The sequence below is a fragment of the Zophobas morio genome, unplaced genomic scaffold, assembly GCF_036711695.1.
Source record: "Zophobas morio isolate AGI-343-1 ecotype UQ-CSIRO unplaced genomic scaffold, CSIRO_AGI_Zmor_V1 ptg000005l, whole genome shotgun sequence".
NCBI classification, from domain to species: Eukaryota; Metazoa; Arthropoda; class Insecta; order Coleoptera; family Tenebrionidae; genus Zophobas; species Zophobas morio.
In genome coordinates this window covers 18,853,198-18,868,515 of record NW_026972110.1, presented here as the reverse complement: position 1 = coordinate 18,868,515, position 15,318 = coordinate 18,853,198, and the positions used below count along the sequence as shown (strand labels likewise).

General features: G+C 31.5%; 1 protein-coding gene across 1 annotated transcript in view; it reads left to right on the top strand.

Annotated features, from left to right (window-relative positions):
* The window catches only part of LOC135122920 (neuroligin-1-like), a 414,788-nt gene that overhangs the window by 388,826 nt on the left and 10,644 nt on the right, over nucleotides 1-15,318 (top strand). The window lies entirely within an intron of this gene.

Below are 15,318 nucleotides of genomic sequence, written 5' to 3'. Positions count from 1 at the left end.
CCTTGACACTATTGACACTAATACTCGACCACGTTCAATGAGAAGTAGGTATTCTACCAATAAAACCTCTTAAAAATTTCTGTAAATACTTTCATAGTTAGTAAAATATTTTTGATTAAAAATATTTATAAGACTATCGCAATTGTACATTTTATTAAATTTAATTAATTTAAATTTATTAGATCAGATTAGATCAGGTCATTGTGAGGCATTTAAAAAAAACTAAAAATTATATGCATTGTACCTACAGTAGTTATGCAGTGGGGTTTCTAGACCACTTTGACCTTAGTTTACCTGTAGACTAGCCTAGAACCCCCCTACTTTCTGTCGATCCACCCGAGTTCTGGGTACTTCATCCTCATTTCTTCGAAAACTCCCACCATTTTTCCAAAATCGCATAATGAAATCTGGCAATTTTTTAGATTTTTTAAGAAATAATTTTCAAACTGAATATTTTCAAAATCTTGTGCCAGAGCTATAAACATGCTCCATTTTTCAAGTCAGGCTCTCAAGATTTAGAACCAAAAATTTTTTGTGCATTTTTAAACAACTTTTTAAAATACTTAACTTTTTACTACGCGGCCGTTGTTAAAATTTCAACCTTTTTTCAACAATAATCTTCGAAAATTTGCTAAAATTTTTTTTTTACACTTAACATTTTCTCAGAATAGTGCAATTAAATATAAAACAATTTTTGAATTTAGAAAAAAAATGTTTAAATAGAATATATATCTAAAATTTCACTTCGGACTATAAACACGCTATGCTTCTCAAATCAACACCTCGAGAGCTATATCCAAGAATTTTTTGAGGTTTTTGGGCCACTTTTTCAAAAACTCAAATTTTCAGCACTTCCTCACGAAAATTTGGACTTCTTTTCAACAATTTTCGAACATTATCAAAAGAGATTTTTTAATAGATTTCGGCCTCAGTTCTTCAACATGTACTATTTTTTCAAAATCGTGCAATTAAATATGGCCATTTTTGGATTTTTGATAAAAAATGATATCCAAATCCAAACTTTCTAAAATCTTAATCCGAAACCATAAACACGCTATATTTCTTTTTTATAAAAATTTATTTTTCACCACTTCTCCGTAATGAAATTTTCAAATTTTTTTCACCCATCTTCGATTACCTAAAGAGATTTTTGTATAGATTACGAACTCCAGAAGTTACTTTCAGCCTCATTTCTTCAAAAATTCTTACTATTTTTAATTATAAAAAAAATATAACCTAATATTTCCAAAATCCCGCTTTTACGAAAATTTCAACCTTTTTGCGACCATCTTCTAAAATTGCCTAAAGAGATTTTTTATAGGTTTCGATCTCCAGAGGTTATTTTAACTTCAGTTCTTCGAAAATTTCTACCATATTCCAGATCTTCTATTGAAATTTGGCATTTTTTATTAAAAAAAAAAAAAAATCGGACTGAATATTTCTAAAATCTTGTTTCAGGATTATAAAGAGGCCACATTTCTCAATATTTGTCAATTCAGAACGTCAAAATCTATATCTAAAAAAGTTTTGTGAATCTTTAGACATCTTTTTAAAATACTTAACTTTTCACTTTCACGTTATGAAAATTTCAACTTTTTTTCAAGCATTTTCGAAAATTACCTAAAGATATTTTTTGCAGGTTTTGAACTCCAGAAGTTACTTTCGGCCCAATTTCTTCAAAAACCCTTAATATTTTCTTAGAATGACCCAATTAAATATGGCATTTTTTGACTATGACTTTTGAAAAAGAAAGCCTTACCTATAAATCGAATATATCTAAAATCTTGTGCCGGACTATGAACACCCTATGTTTCTCACATCAGCACGTCGAGAGCTACACCCGAGAATTTTTTGCAGATTTTTGGGCCATTTTTTCAAAAGCTCAATTTTTCACCACTCCGTCATGAAAATTTGGACTTTTTTCGACAATTTTCGAAAATTATGTTAACAAATTTTTTATAGATTTCGGACTCATTTCATCAAAATCTCTTACTATTTCCTCAGAAACGCAATTAAATATAACTGTTTTTAAATTTTTGATAAAAATTGATTTTCAAATCGAATATTTCTAAAATCTTAATCCGAAACCATAAACACGTTATATTTTCCGAATTAGCACGTTGATATCTATAAAAAATATTTTTTTGTGGATTTTTAGACAACTTTTATAAAAATTTATTTCTCACCACTCCTCAATTTTTTCATTTTCGAAAATTTCAACTTCAATTTTTTGAAAATTTGAAATATAGCAATTTTTTATTTAAAAAAACATGAATTTCGGACTGAATATTTCTAAAATCTTGTTTCAGGATTATAAATAGGCCATATTTCTCAATTCAGAATGTCAAGATCTATATCTAAATATTTTTTGAGAATTTTTAGGCAACGTTTTAAAAAATTTAAGTTTTCACTGCTCCTCTGTTACGAAATTTTCAAGCTTTTTCCAACCATCTTCGAAAATTACCTAAAGAAATTTTTGTGTAGTTTTCGAAATCCAAAAGTTACTTTGGGCTTCATTTCTTCGAAAACTCTTACCATTTTCTCAAAATCGTGCATTTAAAAATTGCGTTTTTATTTATTTTTTTTAATTGATTTTCTAAGCTCATGTTTCCAAAATCCCGCTTCGGGACCATAAACACGCGGATCTGCATGTCGGGATCTATATCCGAGATTTTTTTTGTAAATTTTCAGCCAATTTTTTTAATAACTCAATTTTTCCCTATTCCCCTCTTTCAAAAATTTCAACTTTTTTGCTACCATCTTTAAAAATTACCTACAGATATTTTTTATAGATCTAGATTTCCAGAAGTTATTTTCGAGAATTTTATATATTCTGTTTTTAGTTTTTTAAATGAAATTCTAAAACTTTACAGTTTTTAATGTGAAAAAACTGGAATATTTGAAGATTGTGATAATTAAAAATTATATATATAAACACTCAGTATACGAAAATTTAATTTCAGTTTATACCACCACAAAGCACGTGCCTTTATTTATTCTCCACAAAATATTGTAACACACATGTTAAAAATAACCCTACTTCGATTTTTTGTGAACCTTTCCATTGCTAAAAAATTTCAAGAAAATTCGAATAACGTGGCACTGTCGCATCGGTATTTCAAAAATGAAATATATTTATAAAGCCTGAGAAATCAAAATATGAAAAAATATATAGAATGTTTCATTTAAAAAAATCAAGTTATGTCACGTTTTAAAAACAGAACACTCTGTACAGTCAAAAATAATTTTAGAGCATAATCCTCGAAGAACCGTACAGCTTTGCCCAAGGCTTTTTCTTCTATTTGTAGTAATAATTGATGAGTAATTAACCCTGTATATTTTCAAACCGTAAACACTATACCTATTTCTCGAAGCACCACATCGAAATTGATATTTCAAGTACACTTTGTTGAGTGCTTTAAACAGCTTTGGATGAAATAATTCAATTATTTTTAAAAGTTATATAGTGGGGCTTCTAGGCCAGATTGACCTCAGTTCACCGGGTGTAGAACCCTCATGCGATTTCTTTTTCTTCAGTAGACCTTTTGAACCTTTTTGACTACAGTTGATCCCAAGGATCTTTTCAGTGATAAATTTGATTCGTTCTAAGTTCTAAATAAGTTACAAAAAGTGTTAAAGACAGAAAATAATTCCAACAAAGAATCAGCTCACTGCTGACCCGCTCAGGTTGCAGGATAATTAAATTATTTCTCCACTAATACCATTCAAAAAGCCAATTTCAGTTCAACCATACTTAGTGAATTTGTGGTTTTATATTGTTGGTAAACTGAGTTCTTTTTTTCGAAAACACAATCAATTTGTTTATAGTTTTCTAGCTATTTTGGCCGTTTATACTCGTAAATACATCATTTTAGATCCATTATCTGAATATACACGTTTTAGTGGATTCACTGTTCTATTACTGTAGGCTTTTCAAACAACAAAATGCTTCTAATAAAGAATGTTTATTATGAGAATTTTAAACTACGTAAAAGCTGTTTCTCCTGCCAACGTTCAATCTTCATGTCCCGTTCTGTGGATAATAATTTTTGTTAGCATGTAGTATTATTTTTTTTTATTTTTTTTTGTGCTCGTACGTCTGTAGGTACCCGTACGCATTTACTAACTGTGCTAAAGTAAAGCGCAAAAAACGGCCTCCCGGGACGGCGGAATCGTAAAAATTGCGCTAAATCCGGAGCATTTTTTGACGAGAAATTGTTAAAGAAAAAGCTTTTGGTCGTAAAAATCGAGTTTGGCTTTTTACGTGTATTTGTTCGGTGTAAGCTGGAAAAGCGCAAATAAAGCTCCTCCAGTTGGAATTTTTACTAATTAGCAATGTACAAAGTAAAGTTTTAATTAACTAATGCATACTGCGAAATTAGTCACTAAAACGGGGACTTAAAATAAGGCAGAGCCGACGCGTCACCCGAAAGGGGCTATTAATAATATGTGGCTATATTCTATCAACCGAAGTACAGTTTCAAGTTACGAAATTAAAGTGGAATTTCCTCGTAAATCATGTTAATTAAAAGTGATCCTAAAATATCGTGTCATTGAGATTAATGAATTTGTAAAATTATTTCCTAAGAATTTCGGGTGTTTTTCTTTGCAAATAAGGCCGGCTCGTAATTCATCACCTAAGCGATGTGCACTCGAATAGTTGCCAACTTTTCTGCAATCACTCTGCATAATTAAAGCTACATGAAGGATATTAGAAAAATCTAGACGATCTGAATGACGCCTCCACATCCCAGGCTGCGCCATGATTAATAGCGACTTCAGCTCCTTGTTACCGTGGGTTATTCAATTAAAATCCGACCCAGATGTCCCAGTTATAGCGGAATCTAGAGGCGGCCTTTTTTACAAGGATAAATGCCGAGTGCTTTATCTTAATTGTATGGTTTTGTCACTTTTTGGATACAGGCTTTCTTGCTTTATCGCCGCAGAGTTCAAGGACGGGTTGTTGCTTTTTTGACCCTGCTAACTACTTGGTATTCTTCAAGGCACTGCACAATTTAAGGCTGAATTACCAGGACTGACAATAAAAACTTCGAGTGTGAAGACAACAGTTATCATTTTATTGCGGAACAGAGATAGCCTTTATGTCCCATTAAGGAATGAGTCATTGCTGTTAAAGACGAAACACCTACATTTCGAGTTTGGAACTTTCCGAAGCAATAACCATATAGAGTATATAACAGTGAGAAAGTATTAATTAGGTCATTTTTCAGAATTTCAGACCCAAAAAAATTCTTTCCGAAACTTGATTTTTTGCTTTCAACAACTAGAATTAAGGGAAGGAAAAATACTAACATACACAATGTTTTCGTTTTATTCCACATAGGCAGATTAGGCGAATTTTAAAAATATCAACTAAAAAATAAACCGCTAAATGAAGCCACAGATAAACATTTTATTGTTGCTTTAAATTTGAATTTTAGTGCGGCTAATTCAGTGCTAAAAAATGAACTTAATTTGTGATGTCTGCAACTGTGAACAAATTAAGAATGAAAATAAACAATACGAATTTACGTTAGTTTTGCACTCTCTAAAAACCACAAAAGTTTACTCAGTCTGCTGTTTTTAAACTACCGATAAGCTTTTAAGGATTAGCATATTTAAATTTTCCTGTAAAGCTCAAATTCCAGTTTGCATTCGAATAGTAGACGAAAAAATACGTAAAGCCGCACAGAAATTCCTAGGAAGCTGAGCATTTTTTTTTTTTTTAATGAAATGAATGATACATCTCTTTCATGCCTTGATTTCAAATAAATATTTGTTTATCATTTTGTGGGAGTAATATACTGAATTTGCGATCTACAATGTAACACCTATTACAGCTATTTCTAAAATTTCAAAAAAATAAAATGAGGGAATTTTGAATATTTTACCTACACCAGTATTATTTTTCAGTAAAAATTTATTTATATATTTTTTAAAAGATGTTTTTCTGGAAGTAATACATCAATAAATTTTAGTTACGAAAACTCAACAAGTTATTTCTTAGTAACTCAAATTTACAGGACTAATTACATAGCGATTATGTACAAAACCATTCCGGCGCAACTTGACTGGATTCTCAACATTCACTGGACTCGACTCGTTGGCTGAATAATGCTTGTTCCCAAAAGTGGCCTCTATTTAAACCCATGCTTCCTTCTAGAGGTTCCGTGATCGAGGTCTTTCTGGAATACCCATTGCGACTTCTGCTTCCAGGCTTTTCTTTAGCAAACATGGCACATATTAAAAAACCCATAGGCGTCGTACCGTGCGGCGTATGGGTTTATTTCGTAACAATGTTCACAATATTATTTCAATTTTACACACAAATTTACTTACATCTATCGATAAAGATATACTAAACTACTAAAATAATGTAATTTTTTTCATGATTTAAATCACATGGAAAAAGGAAACTGGACCACTTTGACATAACAAAATTTTAGTTGTTATTATTATTTTTATTTTAGTATCATATGATAACATAATAGCAATTTAATGTTCGCTCCTGGTTTGAAAAACGGGACAGTGAATTTACCAAAAATATTTGATTTGTCAAACAAAACATTAATTAAACATTTTTTTTTAATTAGGAAGTGTGTGTCAGTTCTAGTGCACCAGTTTTCTACAGCCGCGACTGTACATATATTAAACTAAAAATTCCAATAAACCTCATATTGTCATATTATGGGAAATATTCGTGTGAAATAAATTTAATTATAGTCAAACATTTTTACAAAAACTATTTTTCTTAACAACGAAATATCTCAAGCAAAAAATGCCGCTTACTAGACATTTGATATTAAATAATATACAGCGTTGAGTTGGCAACAGAATAAACAATTGGCTTGGTATTGTCGAACCTCATCCTAATGCTTGGCGCCATGTCATTTTTAGGTACTCAAGAAAGTTAGGTTATGACATTTTAATAACAGTCAGTAATAACAACAAGTGTATTTTATAGGGCCTATATCACTATCAACCAACTTTAAACCAAGAACAAATTTTTATTTAAATTTAATGTCATTGTCAAACATTCCAATTTTGACAACAGAAAGTAAAGTGAGGTGACAGTTTTACCAATTTCAATCAAACTTTGTTACTACCAACTGAAACAGTAATTGTTGATCACGCTGTAGTATCATGTTGTATCAATATTTTTTTTCAAAACCTTTGATAGACATTGAGACTCATTCGAAAATCTTCGGCAAGCGCTGAGAATGCTTCGGAAGTCTCCGACAAGAATTCAAAGGTCTGTCGACTTCTACCGAGGAATCATAGAAAACTATAACCTCAGTGTATGAGGTTATAGTTTTTTGAACAATTCTCAAGGTTAAGATATAGACACATTTCACCAACAATGTTGGCATCATCAAAATAATGATAATTTCATGATACTAACTAATTAATTTGTTGATCCTATCAACCCTTCTGTCTTGCATTTTTCGTAGTCTTTCATTTCCGTATTAGTTCAGTTTTAAGTATACAGTATAACTAACAGAAGAATGCAATTTACATTATTATTAATATTAATATTGATAAAGTCCACCCGATGATACTTTCATATTTTCTCGGCGTTTCATAACCTTTAGAGTAGGTTTTCCCCGTTTCCATCTATCCACCATCTGTTAGTCTGTGTCGATTTTTGGTAAACAAATAATCTCCGAAACTACTGGACCGATTGGTGTCGAATTTTGTATGCGATTTAAGAATATCGTGTAGACGGTAAAACGCCAACCAAAATTTGTCTAATCAACCCTACCAAGAATTAAATAACATAAACTCAAGTTTTTCGTACTAAATCCTATTAACATTTTATAACATAACATACTCTTGTATTTCTGCTTTATGAATCCGCGTTAATTTTTATCACTTTACAAAAATTGTTGGGCAATATTTTCCACGAATATCAGATTTTTGGATTACACGCACAATAAATTCCCGGCTTGAGTTCTGCTCGCGTTAATGCAAATCTCGTTATCGTCAACTTTTTTCCCAGCACATTGAATTTGTTTCCATGTTTGAATTTAGAGTTATTTTCAAGCATAAGTCACGGCGAATAGGTACTTTTATGTTTTCTAGACGTTTCATGGCCCCTAGAGTATTGAAAACAGGTCTCCAGTTTACTTCTATCCGTCGTCTATCTGTCTAGCATCTGTCCGTCTGTCGTCTGTGTCGATTTTTATTAGACAGATAATCTCTGAAACTACTATAAACTGCACTGATTGTTGTGAAATTTTATAATTATTTTCAGAATATCGTGTATCGTATACTAAAACACCAATCAAAATTTGTCTAATCTTCACCAGTGAAAATTCGATGAGGTCACCTCAAAATTTTCCATGGTAAATGCTATTTAACTTTTTGTAAATAATGTACTTGTGATTGATAAATCCGTTCCGATTTTTTAGCCTGCCAAATGTCTATAACATTTTGTAACAATGTAAGAGAACACGAGGATCGCAGGTTCGATCCCCTCATGGGGTGTTTTTTTTTTTCTTACAATGTGCCTATTTTTTTTATAAAGAACTGGATTTATTTTATTGTACTTCAGAGGCGAGGGAACTTCTGTCTACTAACACGAGTGATCTGGCTGTCTCTATCAATAATGGTGAAGTTACCTCAATATTTTGCGTAATAAATACTATTCAAATTTTATAAAATAACATATTGTGCTTGTGATCAATAAATTCGCCTAGATTTTTTACCCGACAAAAATTGTTTAAAAACATTTTGTAATGATATAAGAGAACGTTCAGCAATCGCTCCAGTTGTTTGGAGAGTCGCGGTTTCGAAGTATAGTAATCGAATCCATCGGACGAATGCCACTTTTATATTTTCTCGACGTTTCATGGCCCTTACAGTAGGAAAAATTAGTCTCCCGTTTCCATCTGTATGTCTTTCTCTCTGTGTGTCTGTCTGTCTGCTAATCATCCCCACCAACAATTTGAGTACGTCATTTCAATGAAGCATATTTTAAAATGATTTGAAAGTTACACAAAAATATACTCCTTTTTGTCGAAATTTTTTAACTTCATTTTCTAGAAAATTTGAGAATACCCACGTCTTTATTTAATTATGATCAGATAAGAATAATAACAATCATATTCAAAACATTTTGTTCCGTTGTGGTTTAATTCTGTTTTGAGCAGACAACTCACTCAAATTAAACAAATTTCTACGTGACATTCTTTCGATGTATAATCATAAACAATCGAAGTTAAGTATGCGTACTGATAATAATACACTCTTTTCCGTTGGTTATTTGCTTTGAATATATTTCATATTGTACGTATGTCTCGGGACGGTACATCATTGAAATTTGTCATTTACACCACTGGTTTTTACTATAACAAGGTTATCCGAAAACAATATTTTTTATAATTTTTCAAAGAAACGGAATTCGTTGGACTGTACTTCGAAGGCGAGGGAAGTTCTCTCAATTGGACCAAAAGTTCTCTCAATTGGACCAATTTTTTTGTTACTTGTGGCTAGTTCTATTTTTTTTTTTCTTAAAAATCTGGATTTGTTTTAGTTTTTTTTGTCTAATAACCTGAGACCATCTTTTTTTAGTTAGCACTTTTTGTGTCCTAATGTAACACTACGTTGTGATATTTGTAAAATTACATCGTAAAATTATCTTTCATGTATCTATAAGAGAACATCCAGTATTAACAATAATATTTGAAAAAAGCAAATGCACAAAAATATAATTAGTTCCATTTATAAACAATTCAATAAAATGATACATCATGAGTTTAAAATAAACTTTTTCTTAGTCGTTTCCAGTATAACGCACAAAAAGTAGTGTTTTGGAATGAAGCTATGACGAATTTTGATATTCATTTTAAGTAAATTAGTTATTAGTTAATTAATTCATAATCAAGAGTACGAAAAAGTAGGTCTCACATTTCCATCTGTCAGTCGTCTTTTATACATATGTATGTTGGGAATATCGTGTAAATGGCAAAAAGGTAACCAAAAATTGTCTAATTACCCCACAAACAATCCTCTCAAACCTCTTTTTTATAAACGTCACTTAAATTTTATAAGGCAATATACTCTTATACATACTTCTAGTTTATGAATCCGCCTTGAGTTTTTGCCCTAGACATCCAAATTTTCCCAAAAAAAATCTAAATTAATTACATCATCACATTTTATACCAGTATGCGATCTCTTACGAGTGTAATATAACATTTCAAGATACCAAATGTCTAGTCCTGTGGTTGAAAAATTAAAAACGGTATCGAGTACTATTATTTGAAGTAGTATTAGCAGCCGTAAACACTCCTAGTGAGACGCACTGGCGACTTCCTTGTGGACCAGATCAAAGCGTCCCCACTACTCGCCGTAAAACACAGCTTACTTCAACTGGGCGACTGTATCAGTGAGATTTTATTCCGCGTCCTGCAAATAAGGTAGTGTGTTTTCGTATTACAATGCGTTCAAATCAAAGGCAGTGGCGAAATATGATACAGTAATGAATTCAAGAAAACAAGCACTACAAGAAACTAAAAAAATAAATTTTCGCTAAATCAAATCACTGTAGTGCACGGACGAAAGAACTGCTATTGAAATAACGTCCTAGCAATTTTTTTTTTAAATCGTTATTAAGTTTAAACTTAACCAAGAACTTGATATTTTAATGCATTTTAATGCACAGCGAGAACTTTTTCATTTCAAAGTTATCAATTACCGAAGTTGTAACCATTAAATTTTGTTGCTAAACGGGTCTAATAATTTACTTATATTTCTCTAAAGCTCGTAAAAACTATATTCCTGGTAGCAGATTATTGAAACCAGACAGATCGATGTTGGTGAACGTGTTACAATCCTTAAACACCTGAACAAAAAGTTTTAATTAGCTACCTTGACTTTACTAAAGCTCTTACAAAGTTCCATGTAAGCGTCTTTGACACAACTTAGATATGATAGGTATACTGAATTGAAACGTGTTTAAATAAGCAAGTTTGTGTGAAGGTTAATAACCACTATTCCAATTCGACTCCACTAAGTGGTGTTCTGAAAGACCCCGTCCGGGGACTTTTCATATTTTTTGAATGTGTGGCTGATCTTTTGATTCAAGTTCTAACGCATACGGTTGTGTTCAAATCAAATACAAACTGCGAGGTTATCTGTCAATCTTTAATAATCTTCACGTGTCTTTAAATTTATACAAAAGTCACAAAAATACAGAAATTCCTGTTCTCTTAAAATCTGAAAAACAAAAACACAAATGTTAATTGGTAATCCAATAGCGAATTTTTAGCGTATATTTTGTTCACCAAGTTTTTGTTTTTAATTTATAGAGAAATGAAATCCTGAAACTAAAACCAAAGAAAAAACAACTTCAACTACCATGAGCGTACTTTCCTTAAACAAACTTTTGCAATACTTCACTGAGCACCGCTTTTCCCCACATTACTTGCAGCGGCGAACTACTCACCGCATTTACAACCATATTGGCAATAAACCGCACTTATTCGCAAAAGAAAAAGACTCGTAAGAAGCAAAAACTTTAGCTAAACAAATTACATTTTAGTTATTCATAGCTGCTCTATACGTTCAGGGCGCGCTTGCAAAACTTGTTTCCCCAAATTCGTATTTATGATTTTTGCTCACTGCGGTTCAATACACATTCGAATAAAACTCAAAGCGTATTTGCAACTAATAATACACGATTTTTGAAATGGGATTTCGATTCGTAATTTATTTACTCGATGCGAGACAAACACGAATTACTTTTTCAACATGCGTTTATCTGAGCAATCAATAGGCAACACAATGTGCAGCAGCGCGAATCTGGAAAGCCAACACTGGTGAATTTTCAAACAGATAAAAGCGGCGACAGCGGCAATCAGTTGCAATTACTGACGAGAAAAATAACAGTTTTTCTGCATGTCGGGGTCGTAAAACAGGCGTGGGTCTTTAAGTTTTCTGTGTTGCATTAAGTTTTACAACAAGACTGGAGGAATACGGAGATGAACAAGTTACTTTTTTGCCTCCGGTAATTTGGTATTAAACTTTTTTGTTTATTTCTCTTGAAATGATTTGATTAGCACCTCTGTTATGAAATAGCGAGCACAGGAGCTAATAAGAAAAAACACTGTGCTTTTTAAACTATTTTAAGAACAGCATGTTTTAATTTTGTGGAAACTCGCTTTTGTGCTTTTGTATGTCTGGTAGTACAGTCAATTAAACCACCAAAAGAAGCAAGATTTTAGACCAACATTAATATTAATTCGTTACTCATGTACTTACCTAAATATCTAAATTCTATATTTTTAATAAAAATTACTAAAGCGAGAACTATCCTTTTTTAGACCCACCACTGACCCAGAACTATTTTGTAAACAATCTACATCGCAAACTAGTTGTTAGTTATTTTTGAACTTTCATTTCAATTTCTTAACTAACTTTGAAACTTGAAGCTACTAAAAAGCTTACCAAAATTTTATCATTCAATTCCTCCAAAACATTTACGACATCCTTAAACTTTTACCTTTAACTTAAGGCACCAATATCAATTTACAGCACATGTTCACTTCAGAAAAGTGGATGACGTAATCATAAAATTATTTTTTTTTAAATGCACCCTGATTTTTGATACTATTCAAGCTTTAGTATCGCTCGCCCCTTAAATACAATCGAACACATCCTTTTTTTTTAAATTACATATAAAATTTAATTTTGCGATTTTCGTTTTGTCATAACCTTCATAAAATAAACACCAATCATTAGCTTCCCCGTAGCGGTCCGTACGAGTGGTGGACAATATAAAATAGATTTAAAGCAGATAAGCAACGGAAAAAATTTGGATATTCTCAATTTCTCAGTATATGCTTAATTTTGACTGTCTATGTTTATACTTCGAAAGACTTCGACTATTAGCACGTTCAGTTTACAAGCGTCAGCGGTTAAAAGAAAATAAAATTTGATAGATTAGTTAATTAACCAGATACAATAATATTTATTCGGCAAATTTGTAAGATGGGGGACAAATTTTGATTATCGATTTAACATGCTTCCAATATTCTTAAACTATCTATTTGCAAGATTTCACAGCATTCGGTTTTTGGACTTTCAAAGTTCGATTGTAAAATATTGCTATAAACTTTTGTTTTTTTTTTTATAAATCTGTTTTCCAAGGGTAAAAACTCAACACGGATTCTTAAATCACACATGCAGGAGTACGTAATTTTACAAAATTTAAAGAAAACTTATCCGCCAAAATTTTAAAATGACGTCATAACTTTTTGGGGGCATAAATGAAAACATTTTAATAATATTAACCATAAAATAATAATAAATAACCATAAAACGTTTGCAAGATTTCAGATCCTTCGGTTTTACAGTTTCAAAGTTAAATTACACAATCTTGTTGTAGAATTTTGATTTTTTTTTCCAAAAATGTGGATATCTAGGATAAAAGTTCAACACGAATTCATATTCATAAACCACCTCTGCAAAAGTATCTTATTTTATAAAAATTAAATAATGTTTACTAATGTAAATCTTATTGTTGGCGGGGATGATTATCCAAATTTTGACTAGCAGTTTACCATCTGCACGATATTTCTAATACACATATAAAATTTGACAACAATCGGTCCAGTAGTTTCAGAAATTATCTGTCTGATACATCTGTAATAATAATAATTTGTCTACTACGGAAACGGAGGACCTAGACGCCATGAAAGTAGCCATTCACTGGACGGACCCTATTACAATACTACCCTCGTTTGCCTTCGTTAAGTAAAAATGGGGAAAACGTTAAAAAAATGGATTATTTTCAAGACTTGACTTGATGAGGGTGACAATTTTCGTAACTTAACTAAATACCTTTTTTAATACATTTCGAGGTCTGGAACTCACTTCCGACCTCCTTTCTTTGATAACTCCAACAGTTTTTCCAGAATCGTTCTTTGAAATATGGAATTTTTGTAATTTTTGAAAATTTTGAATTTTAAAATCGAACTTTTTGAAAATATTGCGCGATGAATATAAGCACGCTATATTTTTGGAATCAGCACATCGAAATTTACATCCATGAATTTTTTGAGAATTTTTGGGCAACTGTTTTAAAAGTGAAAATTTTCCGTTGGTCCCCATTCTTCAAATTTCGACTCATTTTTGATCATTTTCGAAACTTAAATAAATACGTTTTCTGGTAGATTTCGAGCTCTAAAAGTCACTTCCGACCTCGTTTCTTTGACAACTCGAACCGTTTTTTCAGAATCGGCTGTTGCAAAATCGAAACTTTTGGAATTTTTGAAAAATTTGGATTTTAAAACCGAACATTTAGAAAATATTGCGCAGTGAATATATATAAACACGCTATATTTTTGAAATGGGCACGCCGAGATCTACATCCTTGAATTTTTTGAGAATTTTTGAGCAACTTGTTTAAAAGTGAGAGTTTTCCAATAGTTTTGTTCAAATTTCGGCCCATTTTTGACCAGTTTTGAAACCTAAGTAAATACATTTTCTGGTATATTTCGAGGTCTAGAATGCACTTCCGGCCTCGTTTCGTTGATAGCACGAACAGTTTTTCCAAAATCGTTCTTTAAAATATCGAATTTTTGGAATTTTTGAAAAATTTGAATTTAAAACGGAGCATTTTGAAAATATTGCGCAATGAATATAAACACACTATATTTTTTTAAATCAGCTCGTCGCGATCTACATCCCTGAATTTTTTGAGAAATTTCAAACAACTTTTCTAAAAGTGAAATTTTTCCAATACAATCACCTCAAATTTCTGCCCATTTTTGACCGTTTTCCAAACTTAACTAAACACATTTTCTAGTAGATTTAGAGCTCTAGAACTCGCTTCCGCCCTCATTTCTTTGAAAGCACCAACAGTTTTTCCAGAATCATTGTTTGAAATATCGAAATTTTTGAAATTTTTGAAAAATTTGACTTTAAAATTGAGAATTTTGAAAATATTGCGCGATGAATATAAACACGCTATATTTTTGGAATCAGCGCGTTGAGATCTACATCCCTGAATCTTTTGAGAATTTTTGGACAACTTTTTTAAAAGTGAAAGCTTTCCAATAGCCCCCTTCTTCAAATTTCGGCCAATTTTTGACCATTTTTGAAACTTAATTAAATACATTTTCTGGTAGATTTAGAGCTCTAGAACCCACTTCCGACTTCGCTTCTTTGATAACTGGTGAAATATCGAAATTTTTGGAACTTTTCAACTATTTGATTTAAAAACCGAACATTTTCAAAACATTACGCGATGAATGTAAACACGCTACATTTTTGGAATCAACACGTTGAGATTATTCCTGGATTTTTTTAAAG